The following is a 17,125-nucleotide window of genomic DNA, read 5'->3' on the forward strand; positions in this document are numbered from 1 at the left end:
GCTTGAAAATTTGGAGAGGAAAGGAAGAAGGGGAGATGAAGGGTTAGAAATGGAAGGGGGGAGGAAGTTAAGTTGGGGAAGCACATGTAGCTCTCCTTACTTAGAACAGGAATGCTTTTCCCCCCCTTAGAAAAACTATTCCAACCTGGAAAGTTATTTTCATCCACTTACAAACCAAGCTAAGGAAAATTGGAAAAATTAGTGATTTTTTCGAATTTTGATTTCGAAATTGGTGATGTTGGTGCAATTGCCCCTGTTTGTAGGGGTTGTGGTGTGGTGGTTGATTTATGCAGCATCAGCTAATTGGTTAGGGGTTGTTGGTAGTGAACTTGTGATTGCAGGGCTGAAAATAAACTTTAGAACATAGGTAGAAAAAATTTGGAACATAGGAAAAAATTAAAACATAGGTTGAAATAATTTAGAACATGGGCTGAAAATAAACTCAATCAAACCTTATCATGTTTCTGTTTCATTTGTCTTTTAAATTTCTAGTTTACTCATTCTATTTTGGGTTTTTCACTCTCCAACATGTTCTAAACTCTTTTTAAGCATGTTCTAAACTATTTTTCAGCATATTCTAAATTATTCCTATGTTCAAAAATATAATAATAATGTTGGAATGTTACTAATGTTTTTGATTTCTTAAAATTGCAGCAAAATGCAAAGCCAAAATGAAGAAAAATCAAAAGGAGGAGTTACTAATATACAAGAAGAAGAAATTACTTATGTAAGAAAAAGGTAACTAAACTAATGTTCTAAACTTTACCTATTATGTTTTAAATTTTGCTCTAAAGTTTTTCAATATGTTCTAAATTTTTCCCTTAAGTTCTAAAGATTTGTATTATGTTCTAAAGTTTTCCATTATGTTCTAAAGTTTTCCATTATGTTCTAAAATTTTCTCTTATGTTCTGAAGATTTGTATTATGTTCTAATATGTATCCATTATAGTTTATGTTCATCTTATCCCTTTATATTTGCACTCTATTTAATGTTAGTTGTATTCTAATTATTTTTGATTGTTTTTAAAGGAAAGTTAAAAACGTTGAAGCGGAAGTAATCGATAGATCAGAATTTGAGAAGCATATTGAAAGTAAAAGTGTTGCTATAAGACATAGAAAACTTCCAACAAGGCTTCAACCACCTCGAAAATTGCAAAAAAAGGAAGGAAGAGAAAAAGATCAAGAAGAAGGAAAAGATCAAAAAGAAGAAGAGGGTAATAATCTTCGGTGTTGAAGCACGTTTTTGTTTAATTCAATGGTTTTGCTGTCTTATGTGTGGTGCTGGTTTGATGGTTTTTAAGTTTTTATTGGTTTCTAGTCAATCAGATTGGGGAAAATAGAAAAAAAAAATGTCAAGATGGAGGCTTTGGGATGAAATTTGACTTAATTCTGGCAGTAGAGGAGGGATGTAAGGGTGTTTAGCTTTTGACCTTTCTGTGGTCTTAAGGTCTGTTTTATGAGATGGATTCTTCAGGTTGAATAAATAGGTTGAGTGAATACCTAAATGCAAGTGAGCTTTGCTATTTGAAAGGCACATTTTTGTAATTAAGTGCAGTGTAATAGTTGTACTTTGTAAACTATATGTTAAATTGGTTCAAATGTTCCTAAACGATGAGTCTACTTATATGGTTCCCTAATCGGAGAGGAAAAAGGAAATACATTTGCTGTCCTAGTGCTCATATGATTTCAGCAGTCTGTTTGGGTTTCTCTAATGTTGGAACTACAATAGTACAATGTACGGATTATTAATTATTCTAGGAAAACTCCCATTATACTAGTAATATAGCATTATCTTTCTTACCATATTAGGCATATTCCCTGTATGTTTCAAATCTTGCAAAAAAACATTTGTTTAACACATGCCAAAATATTATCACTTTGTAAATATACTTCCAAGTTTGTAGTTCGTAGTTAAATTAAACTTTATTAGGTAATCTAACACTATTTATATACAAAGACATCCTTGATTATAGTAAAAAAAAAGTTTAGAACATAAGTAGACTAAATTTAAAACATAGGAAAAAAAAATTTAGAACATAGGTAAAAGAATATTTAGAACATAGGAAAAAAAAACTTTAGAACATAGGTAGTAAAAATTTAGAACATAGGAAAGAAAAAAAACTTTAGAACATAAGTAGACTAAATTTAGAATATAGACAAAAGAATTTAGAACATAGGTAAAAGAATATTTAGAACATAGGAAAAAAAAAACTTTAGAACATAGGTAGAAAAAATTTAGAACATAGGTAGAAAAAACTTTATAACATAGGTGTAGAATATACGAACAACTTTAGAACATAGGAAAAATTTGGAACATAGTAAAAATTTAGAACATAGGAAATTAGAACATTGGGAAAAAAAATTAGATCATAGGAAAAAAAATTGGAAATTTAGAATATTGGGGAAAAAAATAAGAGCATAGAAAATAAGTTTAGAACATATACTAAAAATTTAGAACATAGGGTGAAAAAATTTAGAACATAAGGTGAAAAAATTTAGAACATAGATAGAAAAAATTTAGAACGAAAGGAAAAAAAATTAGAAAATAGGTAGAAAAACTTTTGAACATAGGATAAAATTTAGAGCACACGGAAAATATTTAGAGCATACGGAAAAAATTTAGAACATAGGAAATAAATTTAGAACATAGACAAAAAAATTTGAATATAGGATATATATTTAGAACATGGACAGAAAACTTTAGAACATAAACAATAAAATGTAGAACATAGGAAAATAGTTTAGAACATACATATATTTAGAGCTTAGATTGAAAAATTTAGAGCTTAAGCAATAAATTTTAGAACATATGCAAATAATATTTAGAACATATGATAAAACCTATTAGCTCAATTGGAAGAGCACTATGCAAATGCATAGAGGATGTAGGTTCAACTCCTACATAGGTTATCTTTATAAATAACTAAAAAACTTCAAATGTTTTTTTTTTTGAAACAAAAAAAAAATCCAATAAAACTAATTAAATTAGTACTAAGTTATATGAGCAGAAAATAAGTAGACTAAATTTAGAACATAGGAAAAAAAAAAAAACTTTAGAACATAAGTAGACTAAATTTAGAACATAGGAAAAAAAAAAAAAAAAAAAATTTAGAACATAATTAGACTAAATTTAGAACATAGGTAAAAGAATATTTAGAATATAGGAAAAAAAAAAAACTTTAGAACATAGGTAGTAAAAATTTAGAACATAGGAAAAAAAAAATTTAGAACATAAGTAGACTGAATTTAGAACATAGGCAAAAGGTAAAAGAATATTTAGAACAAGGAAAAAAAAAGTTTAGAACATAGGTAGAAAAAATTAGAACATAAGTAGGCTGAATTTAGATCATAGGCAAAAGAATTTAGAACATAGGTAAAAGAATATTTAGAACATAAGAAGAAGAAAAAAAACTTTAGAACATAGGTTGGAAAAATTTAGAATATTTAGAACGTAAACAAAAAAAAAGAAAAAAAAAAAGAAACTTTAGAACATAGGTAGTAAAAATTTAGAACTTAGGAAAAAAAAACTTTAGAACATAAGTAGACTGAATTTAGATCATAGGCAAAAGAATTTAGAACATAGATAAAAGAATATTTAGAACATAAGAAGAAGAAAAAAAACTTTAGAACATAGGTTGGAAAAATTTAGAACATAGGAAGAAAAAAAAAAAAAAAAAAAAAAAAAAAAAAAAAAAAAAAAAAAAAAAACTTTAGTATATAAGTAGACTAAATTTGGAACATAGAAAAAAAAAATTAGAAAATAGGTAGACTAGATTTAGAACATAAGAGTAGGCAAAAAAATTTAAAACATAAAAAAAGAATTACAGAAATGCCATTACTAAAGGATGGTTTTAGATGGTTGGATCAAAACTAATAAATGGTTGAGATTGGTTCTTATATAAGATTGAGTTCTTATATAGAGGAGGGTTCTTACATGAGCCTTCCTCTATATATATATATATTAACAAATTACATATATAACAAATTACGACCAGGAATTTAACAAAACCTCTACAGCAAATTAATATAGTAGCTGTAGAGGTTTTAAAACCGTAGAAAATCATACCTTCATTTTGACTCTGAAGGTCAAGAAGTGGAAAGAGGAGCTCGCACGGTAAGTCATTGATGGCGGCATTTCTCTGATTCACCATTGCTTAAATTTTTACAATGTGATCTTTGCTACTTTGAAGCAAATAGTTGAATTTAATATTTTGGGTTTCAGTGAGGAGAGATATTATGGCAGGTTAAATTGCTATTTGACGAACTGACGAGTACAAAGAACTAGCACCCTTTTATTTCTGAAAATTGTAGTGAACGAGTTATTTTTGTCTTAATTGCCTTATGCCTTCTATTTCACACTAGAGGACGTAGCAGTTTCCATTCTTGCAGCATAATATGACAAATCAAACTTTTACTACATTGGTAGGCCTATCAAACGGGTCGTGTTGTGTCGGGTTTATCTTCGCGTTGATGTTAAAAGGGGTTGAAAAACCCTTGACCCAAACCTAACCCGTTTATTAAACAGTATGAAAACCCTTGACCCAGAGCTTACTATCAACCTATGCGTTAATTAGAATTTTAAAATAAAAAATAAAAAAAAAAGTTCAGTAATTCCAGAGCAAAATAAAATCCTGAACGTCAACAAAAATCAACCTCAATAAATTGTTTTCTATATTCCAATTCGATTCCCAAAATTAAAATACCAAACTATAATTCAAAAATCCTAAACAAAACAACAAACATCCGACATAAAAAAAACAGCAGTATCCAACATCCAATTTACTTAAGTTTTTTTGTTGCTCTCCATGAAACAAGTTTTTTCTGCCTACAATCATGAGTATGAATTGGTGAAGCCGGAGGTATAGTTAAAAAAATTCAAATTGTAATTGTTTTTCAAATATTTATTCTTACCTTGCATTTTAATTAGAACAATCTTGATGGTCCACTATACAATGAACTTTGTTGTGTCAAATGATTTGTGTTTGATCCATGACTTGATTGACTTGGTACATATGCATGCATGACTTGATTGAGGCGGAATTGTACTCCGAAAAAGAAAATTTGCAATTTAATTACTTTTGAAAGAACAAAAATAAAAGAGCATTGTGGGCAGATTTCTTACCACTGATTGTCTTTGATACCCGTTTGGGTAAGTGTCTTACCAAATTTTACATCATACAAGTCAGTGGAGTTACCACTTACAAACTATTGACTATCGCTTAAATGAACTATATCGAGTAATTGTTCTGTTCATTTTAGATTGACACAACTAATTTTGCTATAATTAAATAGTTCATTTGATCATTGGAACTATATAATTGTTATGTTTTGTTTCTCATTAGTTACACTTTATCATCAAAATTCCACAATAAGTAGTTCATTTGATCATTAAAGTATATAATTAAATAAATTATGAGAATTGAATCTTTCCTTTCATCCCTAGTGGTAAACTTAGTTGCCAAACTTTATACTTGGTTTTAAAGTTCATTTTTATTGTTTTTGGGTAAAAACGCCAAACTTAATTTTTTCTTTTGTTGAAGAAAACCAACAAATTCCTTTTTTGCAAATAAATTAGAACTAGTTTTTCAAAAAATAAAAATTAAAAATAAATAAATTAGAATCTAAAAAATTAGTGGGCCTCACTCCTTAACTATAATTAATTTTTTCAATTGAATCTTTCTTAGGTCCAAAACGGTGAAAGAAAAAGTTCAAGTCTTAAAAGGTGAAAAGTTAAAAAGTTTAGTCTCTAATTGTTAGCTTACCTCGACATCATTAATTCATTAAAAATACTACAACAACTTAAAGTTAGTAGTTTTAGCAAAAGATACCACAAAAGGTTTACAACTAGTAGTTTTAACAATACAACCATAAATAAGAATTGAGTGCGCGAGCGCGCACACACACACAAAAAAAAAAAAAAAAAAAAAAAAAAAAAAGAAGAAGAAGAAGAATTGTCTCAAATTAACCGCCAAATTAAATTATAATTTCCTTGCCAAATTAACCGCAAAAAACTTACTAAAATGTATAAATCTTTTGTTTGTTTTTTTTTTTTTTGAAATTAAGATACATGAAGAACATTAGGTACATCTTCTCGCAAGACCGTGACCTAATCTATCAAGGAGTAAAAAATAAGAAAATTTACTATCTAGAAACAGATCTATATCGAAATGTATAAATGGTGTCAAGGTAATTTACAAATTTTTAAGTTTTGAATAAAAAAAATTCAGTTTTCTTTACTACATAATTAATAGATTAAGCGTGTCAGGTTCAGGTTGACGGGTTGTCGTTCAATCCATTTAATTTCGGGTTGTGCGTGTCGGTTTCGGGTTGAAAATTTCAACCCAAACCTAACCCGTTTAATTTCGTGTCTGTTCGTGTTGACCCAATTATGTAAACGGGTCGAGAATTCTTGACCCAAACCCGCTTATTTCGTGTTGGGTTGGTTTCGGGTTGAAAATTTCAACCCAAACCTAACCCGTTTAATTTCGTGTCTGTTCGTGTTGACCCAATTATGTAAACGGGTCGAGAATTCTTGACCCAAACCCGCTTATTTCGTGTTGGGTTGGTTTCGGGTTGAAAATTTCAACCCAAACCTAACCCGTTAATTTTGTGTATGTTCGTGTTGATCCAATTATGTAAACGGGTCGAGAATTCTTGACCCAAACCCGCTTATTTCGTGTTGGGTTGGTGTCAAGTTATCATGTCGTGTCAGCTTTTGACAACCCTATAAAATGGTGTATACTCTAGGAGCGTTTGGTTAGTGTATTTTTTAGATTGGAAACAGATTCGATTAAATCGATATTGCTATCGTGCGTTTGGTTTGAAATCATGGTAACAATTATAATTACCTAAGGGTAACGGTTACCTCTCATTTGTTACCGCTCAAAGACTTGGGGTAGCAAATAACCCTTTTTTTTACACAGGGGTAACAAATAACCTTACCGGTTACCCTTCTCTTAATAAATACCATTTTTATGGTTCAACCAAACAAATAAAAATGTAATACCTAAATGATTTTTTTCCCCCTCTTATTTGTTTCCTTTTCATTCCGTTTCCATTTTCCGAACTAAAAGTCCCCTCTTTAGTAGTAAATAAAGTATTGTACATTCATTAAGTAAAGTTCCCCGAAAAAGTATCTAAAGTTATCCAGATAAATAAAAGATGTCAATAAAAGCTACTCTCTTCATTTCGTTAATGGCAAGGTCTTATAAAAGTTTTAAGAATTTATATTTTATATGATAAGGATTATAGAGTGAATTTTATTATATAAAGTATAGTTAGTGTGAATGTATTTTAGGAAAATTTAACGACAAGAATGCACTAATATTTGCTCTGTTTTCCTAAAATACACCATCCTTTAAATCTGCCTAAAATAAACCTAAATTTGTAATTTTTCTCCTGTAGAGCAGGTCACTTAACTTGTTATACTAGGTTGCAATCCACGTGTCACGTTCTCATTGGTTTTTTTTGTTCTAATGATTTATTTTTTTTTAAAAAAAAAACCTCCAATCCCCACCACTGTCAGCCCTCCCTCCCCGCCAGCCACCCCCTCCCCTGTCGGCGGCCAGTGCCCAACCTATCCTCCGACCCCCCTCCCCTTCCCCACCCTCCATTAAACCAATCGACCGCTTTTTTTTTTTCTTTTTTTTTGGGAAATATTTTATCGTGATGTACATATCAAAATTAGATAATTCAAGTCATCTATAGAAAGTTGTCAAGTTGGAAATATTTTATCGTGATGTACACATCAAAATTAGATAATTCAAGTCATCTATAGAAAGTTGTCAAGTTGAGTACTTTGTACTCCGTTTTTAAATACTTATTCCACTTTTTATTTCCGCCCATTTTTAAATACTTGCTTTATTATCTTATTTGGAAAGCTTATACAATATTTAATTCATTTATCCCAACTAGTAGACTTAATATAAAAATCATATGTTATTAATTACATATTCTCTCTCCTCCAATTCTCTCAACTATTTTTGTTTTTTTACCATTTTTTATTCTTCCACCTACCCCACTACCTCCATATGTTATTACTCCCCCCGTTTTGTATTAATCGCAACAGTATGTCTTGTACAAAGTTTTAGGGAAATTTAAAGGGTAGGGTTCATAGGGTGATTTTTTTTTTTTCTCTTGTCTTTAGAGAACCACAAGGGAGGGTAATGAGAATCGATCTCAGGATCACCTGGAACCGAGAGGGAACTCTAACCACTTGAGTTATCCCTCACTCTCATAAGATGAATTTTATAATATAAAGTTATTGGGAATATATTTTATTGTTAGTAGGAGACCGAAATAATAAAAAAAAAGTAGTATAAGTAAGGTTTGTAAGAGAGAGAGAAATAATTAAATATTTATGCTAGTAAGGTAAGTGGGAAAGAGAAATAGTAATATAGAGTGGGTCCTTACTAAAATAGGAAGTATTGTTGCAACTATTATGAGACGGATATTAAAGGAATGTATTGCGATTATTACGAAATGGAGGAAATACTTTTTCTAATTTCTCCAAAAATTCTACCCATGAAAAAATGGAGCAAATATTTAAAAACGGAAAAAGTAGTTAGAAAAAACAAATTAAATAGGTTGGCGCCAATACATTAATGAAAAAGCATATAATAATGAAAAATTCAAAGACCATATGTTAGTGGCGGGTAATAGAATTGAAAACAAAACAGATTTCCCGCCTCTTACTTTTTTTTTTTTTTTAGGTAATATCCCGCCTCTTACTACTAACTCGTATTATGCTTTGTGTAACTAATTCTTGGCACGTTTTCAAATGACTTGCTTCACATTTACATGTTTTATTATGCTACTGACTCGGACGATCCGATAATTTTACTCGGCGTGACATGACTAAACTCGGTTTGGGTCCCTTCTTATTTTTCTATACTCATTTGTTATGTAAATCAACCGGTATAACAATTTAAGGCAATTTTTTTTTCACACTCTTTGTTTCGATATTTGATTATAAGTTAGTACTCCCTTTGTAACAAAATAAATGTATTACTTCCTCCGTTTCTTATTAGATGACACGTTTTATTTTAGCGCACATATTAAGGAGGAGTAAAAGAGAAAAGCAAAAGACAAATATACCCTTACATACCCCCACCCACCTACCCCTACAGGCTACAGCCCTACCAACGTACTGCACGCTACCAACTCTCCTTGGCCTTAATAGATTAATCAATCACCTCCAAAGCTCACCACCACCCACCTTTCACCAGCCACCATCACCCACCTTTCACTAGCCACCATCACCATCCACCTATCACCAGCCACCATCAGCACCTCACTTTTTCCCCACAAACAAATTTCAATTCGGTAAATGAGAAATAATCCCATAACTTACAATAATTGTTTCGTACACCCGGGTGTACCATGCCCCTATGAATAAAAGAACATTACCTATAAATAAAATAACATTACATATAAATAAAATAACATTACTTATAAATAAAAAAATCGTAGTTATAATAACTTATTATACATTACAAACGAACATAGAGTACATCAAAAACAACGTTACATATAAAATACAGAACATTACATACAATAAAAAAACATAATTTAAAAATAAGATAACATTACACATATATATAAAAGAACATTATCTTTATGAAAAAGAACGTTACACATAAATAATGGAAAAATGCTACTACCCAAACCCATAGAAGAAGATGATGAACAACAATGGTAGTGCCAAAAATTCAAACAATCAAGTAATTTTATGATAATAAAGCTTTATATGAACAACAAACATTATCACAAAACACAAAATATAGGTAAAAATAACAAGCAAAGAAAGAGTTCACCATTGAAGCACAACCTAGGGTTTCATATTCATGAAGTAGAACAAAGATGAACAAAGAAAGAGAAGTCATATCTCAAATGAATAGAAAACCCTTGTAAAGTGAATTAATAGTGGAAATCAAGCAAGTTGAACACTCAATTGCAAGTTTTTTAGCCATAATAAAAAATACCCAAATTCTCAAATCATGAAAAATCCGAAAATTTGGTTGTGAAATTCGGATTTTGGAGTGTAAAATCTAGTATAAATGTGTTTGTGAGTGATGAATTAAGCACACAAAAACTATAAAAATCAAGAAATAAAATGGAAGAAGAAGTTTGAGGGAGAGGAGAGAGAGTATCGAAGAGAGAGAAAATGAATGGGTGAAATGAACATTACATATAAAATAAAGAACATTACATATAAATGTGGCTTTATAAAAAAAGAACATTACATATAAATAAAAGAACATTAAATTTGTCCCAATGTTCTTTTATTTATATGTAATGTACTTCCGAGTGTACCATGCACATAGTACACCCCCCTCTACCATACTATTAACTTATTCGACCCATTTTTACTTCATTACACTCCTGTCTATTCTTTCTCTCTCCTATAGAGGAATGTAATAATGGAGGAAAACTTAACCTCCAATTAAATTCCAAATTCGAATCATGCATAAACCACCAATTTCTGCTATTACCAGCCGTATTTCCTCGATTCCACCAACGATTAACTCGAATGTGCCGCCGCAAGAGCCCCTCATACTGCCACCTTCAAAATTAGAATGAACCATCAAGTTCATAAGGTCACCAATGACAAAAATGAGAGAAGAAGGAGGAGATAGGTTGGCGACGGGAATTAAAGGAGTGAGAACTCTGACGGCCGTGAGGGGGTGAGAAAAAGGAATGGTGGTGGTGGATGTGGGGAGAAGAGAGAAAATTGGTGTGTCCATGGTGGTGATGGGTGATGGCTAACTGTCGTGACAAAAGAAAGATAGAAGGAAAAGATAGGAGAGAGTATGTGGGCCTATGAGAAGAAAGTAAAGAGATGGGGGTAAAAGTGACTTTTAACATTACCTCTGTTACCTAAAATAGAAACGTACCTAAAATAGAAACGTGTCAACTAAAAATAAACTTCCCAAAAAAGAATACGTTTCAATAAAAAAAAACGGAGCTAGATTTAACTGGTGCACATACTTGATCATTAATAATACCTTATACTGTGTACTCCCTCTGTTCCTTAATTTTTGTCCCAATTTACTTACTAGTCCATCCCTTTAATTTTGCTGCATTCTTTTTTTGGAAATATGGCTTCACATTTGTACTGTCACAACTACCCCGTTCACCCCGCCACTTTTCTCTCTCATCGATTTTTCATCCCCAACCAAAACTTAATAAAGTAACATTACACTGTGGGGCAAAAACTAAGGGACGGGGGAAGTATTTATTTAACTTACTTCCTCCGTTAATTGTTAATTGCAACAATTACTATATTTGGATGCTAGATATTAATTGCAACAAATTTTTTTACCTTATTTAGTAAGTTTTTCATATCAAAATGACCAATATACCCTCACTTAAAAATTATTAACACATAATATTACACATAATTACAAATCATTATAACCTTAATCTAACTAGTGGCCTCAAGGATATAAAAATTCTACATGGAAGACAATGTTTTTTTGCATTCTCTTAAGTGGCACTCTAGATTTTCATAATTAAGTATAGTGACCTTTTTTTTTATTGTTTGGCTAACCATTAGTTTTAAACTAAACAAACTAACTAACCCTCTTCCCTGCCACCAAACCTACCACCCTAACTGCCGCCAGCCACCAAACCCACCACCCTCACTGCTGCTAGCCACACCTCACTGCCGTCAGCCACTGCCCCCTCCCTAGGATTACACCACTGCCAACCCCGAACCTTGCCATAACCCACCGCCAGCCCCTACACAAACCTACCCACCACTAACTCCGACGCAATTTTACCAGAACCACCCCCTTTTTTCCTCAGCCACCATTCGAAACCCAAAACCCTAGGCACCACCCTCGAAACCCCAATCCAGCCACCGTACGACATCAAAACCCTAGCCACAAAATAGTGGAAAGTCCGGTCGCCCTTCCCCCACACCTCGAAAAGGCCGACGCTAGGGTTTCGAGTGTGTGGGGAGGGGCAACTGTACTTTTTCGGCAACTTTTAGGGGTTTTCGATTGGTGAGGGTTGAGGTTACGGTGGTTAGGGAAGGGAAAGGGAGGGAGGTCAGGGTGGTGCTGGCGCTAAGGGAGGGGGTCTGGGCGCGCTTGCGACGAGGGCAGTGGGTTTGGCAGGTGCCTGCTGGCCGGTGGTTTTTATTTATTTTTTTAATAAATTTTTTTAATATTTTTTTAATTACTTATGCTTAACCAAAAATTAAAAAGTTAGCCAAAAAATCAAAAATTGGGCACTATGCTTAATTTTTTAAAACCTTGGTGTCACTTAAGAAAGTTGGAAAAAAGTTCGTCTTCCACGTAGAAAAACTAAATCCTTGAGGCCACCATGTAAAATTATTCATCCCCATTTATCTTTCTCTCTCCATCTTCTTCATCTCTGATTCCCCTATTAGATTTCTCTCTCCTCCTTCAACACATTCTCATCAATTGAAGAAGAAGACCACATTTTAGTTTTTCGATTTCAGATCTGGGTTGTTGGGGTTGCGCGGGCGATTCGTGGGTGGTGGTTTTGTGGCTGAGTTTGGTCGGTAATTCGTGGGTGGTGGATTGTGGTGGGTTAGGTGGTGGACCATGGATTTGGGTTCGCGTGGGTTCTAGGTTTGTGGTGGTGGGTGAGCTTGGTAGGTCGGGGGTTCTGGGTTCGTGGTGGTGGTGATTCGTGGTCGTGGTTTGTGGTGGTGGTGATTCGTGGTCGTGGTGATTTGTTGTCGTGGTTCGCGGGTTCGTGGTGATTCGTGGGTTCGTGATGGTGGGTTCATGGTCGTGTTCTAGATTTAAAGGGTGGTTCTAGGTGGTGATGGATGATTATGTTTAATTGTGGTGGTTTTTTTTGTTGGATTAATATCAAGTACATGCCCTTAGTTTTCATTAATCATGGTTAAGAAATTTTACCTTGAGTTCTGCGCATACCCCCTTTGTTGTAATTAACAATTAACGGAGGAAGTATAAAAAATGATACAGTGAAAATATGCATCTTGACAAACCAACTAAAGTTAACATGATGACATTTAACTTTTAGATTTTAGTAAAAAATCAAGCCTAGTAAGTGAATAATGTAAAAGTTAAACCAACTAAAGTTAACATGATGACAAATTACAGGTGTTTTTTTTTTTTTTTTTTTTTTATAAAAAAAAAAAAAAATCAGGTCAAGGCAGGTCGGGTTCAGGTCAACCCGTTTAAAATCAAGTCGGGTACAGGTTGGATTTTTTGAACCTGTTTAAGTAAACAGGTCGGGTTCAGGTTGGGGGGGTGTCCTGACCTATTTATGTAAACAGGTCGATCTGAACCTGACCCGACCAAACCTATTTGCCAGCCCTAGGTAAAAGTGTAAAAAAAACAGTGGTAAAAAAAGAATTAAAGTAAAAATGTAAAGAACATTAAAATAAAACATAACTAGCCTTCCGCCCGTGCAATGCACGGGATGTTTATAGGTGTATAATATAAATTTTTATTTTATATTACGTTTTAATTGGAAAATGAATAGTTTATAAAGGAGAAGGGGTGAAAACTAAATGTAATAGTAAAAGATATTAAGTTGAGGGAAAATGAATCAAATAACATTCATACATGTATTGAATTAAAGCTAGTTCTTTTTTAAGAATATAAGAAAGGGGATTAATTAATGAAGAGAGGTGACATGTGGCATTGGCGAAAAATAAAGTTTACATGTGGCATGATGGAGATGATGATTTGTGTTTTTAAATACTAAGTATAGATATAGATTACGATTGGGTTTAAATAGACGAACCATAACTGTACTCATTAAAAAAAAAAAACCGAGGCAATAGTTTGTCTATTTTACATGTTTCTTCAGCTATTGTTTTTAAATGCAACACACGTTCTTAGCACGCACTTTGATAAGAGATTAAACAATGTAAACGGACAAATTAATCTAACTACTTTATATACGTAGTAGCTAACCCTTCTCTAACCTTGGTGTTCAAAATATTTTGATAAGTTGCTCGTTTACCTACTTTAAACAAATTCTTAAAACACATGTCAAACATGCGTGTTTCATTTGAAAAAAGGAGGAAATTAAATATATTATAACAAGCACGTCTCCTAAATAAGTGGTGATAAAAGCTAGAGCATGTATAATTGTCATATACGGAGTACAATCTATAATTATCACATTTTTGTAATAATATTTTTATTTGATTGGGTTTAAATTGTATTTTAATGTTAGATTCAAATTTTTGTTTGTGTACATTTATTTTTATTTAGTATGCGTTATCTAAACTTGTAATAATAATTGTGTTTTTACTTTATTCTCACTTATTTAAATCTAAACAAACTTATTTAGTGTTACTAAATTTAAACTATTATTTTTATCGTAGTTTGAACTTTAACAAATCTAGCTAGCTAATTATTGCTTATCAAAACCTATATTTCATGAACTTCTCTTACATTTTTGAATTTATAAACCATATATATGAATGTATATTTCCTTAAAAGAGTGGAAATAAATTGAACATAATGAGCTACTTGGAGTATTATTTTCTTACCTAATTTTTATCACCCTTTTAACTTTTATGAACCTTGCCCTATTCATACATTACCATAAATTTGAAATGCATTATACTGGTTTTGCGGTCATAAAGACTTTAATAACAATTTGTGTGATATAATCTTAAATTCTTAATAAAATAAGATTAATACTTCTTCTATTTTTCAGTAGCATGGCAGTGATATATTCACATATTTTCTTTTGACCATTATTGGTAACCTAATCTCATATGAATAAATTGTTATTCTCTTGCTTAAACTTGTTTTTTGTAGTCTAATTGGCCGGATTTGAAATAACAAATAAATAATAAGATCATGAAATAAGTGAATTAATCAGGGTCATTGAGGAATAAGATCATGAAATAAGTGAATTAATCAGGGTTTTTAATAATATCATATTATGGTACTCTATTTGTCTATCGTTATAAGTTTTTCCTACTTGTATAAAAAAAGTCCAAATAGAAAAAAGCCATAGACACAGTAATTTACATTCCATAGAAAGACCATGTATGAGTATGACACAAATGCATTCTTACATCGGTTACTCAAATTATATTTGTTGAGGCCAATTAGCTTGTGTGTGCATAGTCGTCAAATTCTAACTTATTGCAAGAATTGATCAACACATCTCTTATGTAAAACTATGTTAAACAACTTTTTACAGTCAATAGGGTGGCTAATACGTGCACCATAGCTAGCTTTGTTCGGGGAGCTTTTTAAGTTGTTGGTTACATTAATGCGGAAAAATATGTATCCAATATTTTCAGGGATATAAATGCCCGCACACTATTTTTATTTAAATAGTTAAAAATTACAAAAACAATTAACATTAATAAAGGAAAAAAACAATTAACATTAATAAAGGAAAAAAAACAATTAACATTAATGAAGACAAAATAAAAACTTGTACATGTTAATAAAGGGTAAACATTTAAATGCATATTTTAAAGGGTATAATTGGCAGCACATTATTCATAAGAGTAATTTTAAACTTTTAGTAAACACGTAAATGCATATTTTAAAGGGTATAATTGGCAAGATACTATTCGTAAGAGTAATCTTATATTTTTTATAAGGTAGCTTAGGAAAAGGATGAGCTTACAAAACTCATATAAGCTATTTGAATCATCTATTTTTCAAATACCAAAAAGTTGATTTAATTGCTCCAAAATCTAATTTGAATAATCTATTTTTCAAATACTATACCAAAAACACTAATTTGATTGCTCCAAAATTTAAAATCTCATCATTCATCGATTTCCATATTAGACCACGTATAAGACTAAAGATTATGAAAAGTTTATGGTATGAAACTATCTACTTAGTCACTTAGACAATGGTCATACCATAATTTTCTATACATATAAATAAAAATTCTATGATGGAGAACTAATTAAGGAACTGAAATCCCAAAAGTGCAACTGATGCAATAGTTAAAGAATAGAGAAATACGAAGTACATGATAGTTTTTAAAAGCGGGAGAGAAACTATGACTTTGTTTGATCTGATAGAAATTATTTCATTTGAATCTATTTTATTTTGGCGGTTCAAATTTCCAAACTTATACTTTTATCAAACTTATTTCCTTAAAACTTATTTTATTTGATACTATTTTGTCTAAATTAATTTATTCCAAAAAAACGATAAAATAAGTTTTTCTTAAAAAAGTTACAATAAAAAAATAAATAAAAATTAAGAAAATTCTCTTTGGTAACACTATATTTTTAAGTTTTCTCTTTGGTGAATTGCCAAAAAATTTATTATCATTGATAATCATGAATTTTTTATATTAAGCTAACTATAACATTAATGATAAATTTAAATCAAATATTTAACTATATTTAATTTTTTTTAACATTTAAATGATTTTAAAAATAATTTAAAAAGTCACCCCCAATTCATTTTTTCGAGTATATTGAGGTCTGATGTATGTGGTAAACCCATAGATTAAAAGGGGGATTATTGATTTGATTTTGGAATTCATGGATCTGATGTTCAGCCATTAATAAACAGCTTTGAAGTAGGATTTCTGAGTTTTAACTTTTAATTAGGAAATCTGATTTATTAGCCGACAGTGGAGGGAAGGGTAGAGGGTGGCTGATAGGTGGTGTAGGTGTTCTGGGGTAGCATCTCCAGTGTCGGAGAAGGGGTTTGGATGCCGGCAGAGTGACGAGGTAGCGCCAACGGAGGGGTGGTGGCTGGGGCACCGGGGGTGGGATTGGTTTTTTTTTTTTTAAATAATTTAATTATTAAAAAATAAAAAACTAACCATGGTTAATGAAAATAACTATTTTTTTTAATAATTTAATTATTAAAAAATAAAAAACTAACCATGGTTAATGAAAATAACTATTATCTTTGATAATGAATAATTAAAATTTACCAAAGATAATAAATTTTTTTACTCCCTCTGTTTTTTTTTAAATGCATCGGTTTGGTTGGTACATTTGTCGAGACATAACTTTAACTATTAATATGTTTAATTGTCTATTAGTATAAATTATAACAAAACTATATTATGAAACTAGACATTATGACTAATTTAATGATATATAATATAATAACATTTATATATGTTATATAGGTAAAAAAATTAAGTCAACCATGATACGTGAA

Source organism: Chenopodium quinoa, unplaced genomic scaffold, assembly GCF_001683475.1.
Source record: "Chenopodium quinoa cultivar QQ74 unplaced genomic scaffold, ASM168347v1, whole genome shotgun sequence".
Lineage (NCBI taxonomy): Eukaryota > Viridiplantae > Streptophyta > Magnoliopsida > Caryophyllales > Amaranthaceae > Chenopodium > Chenopodium quinoa.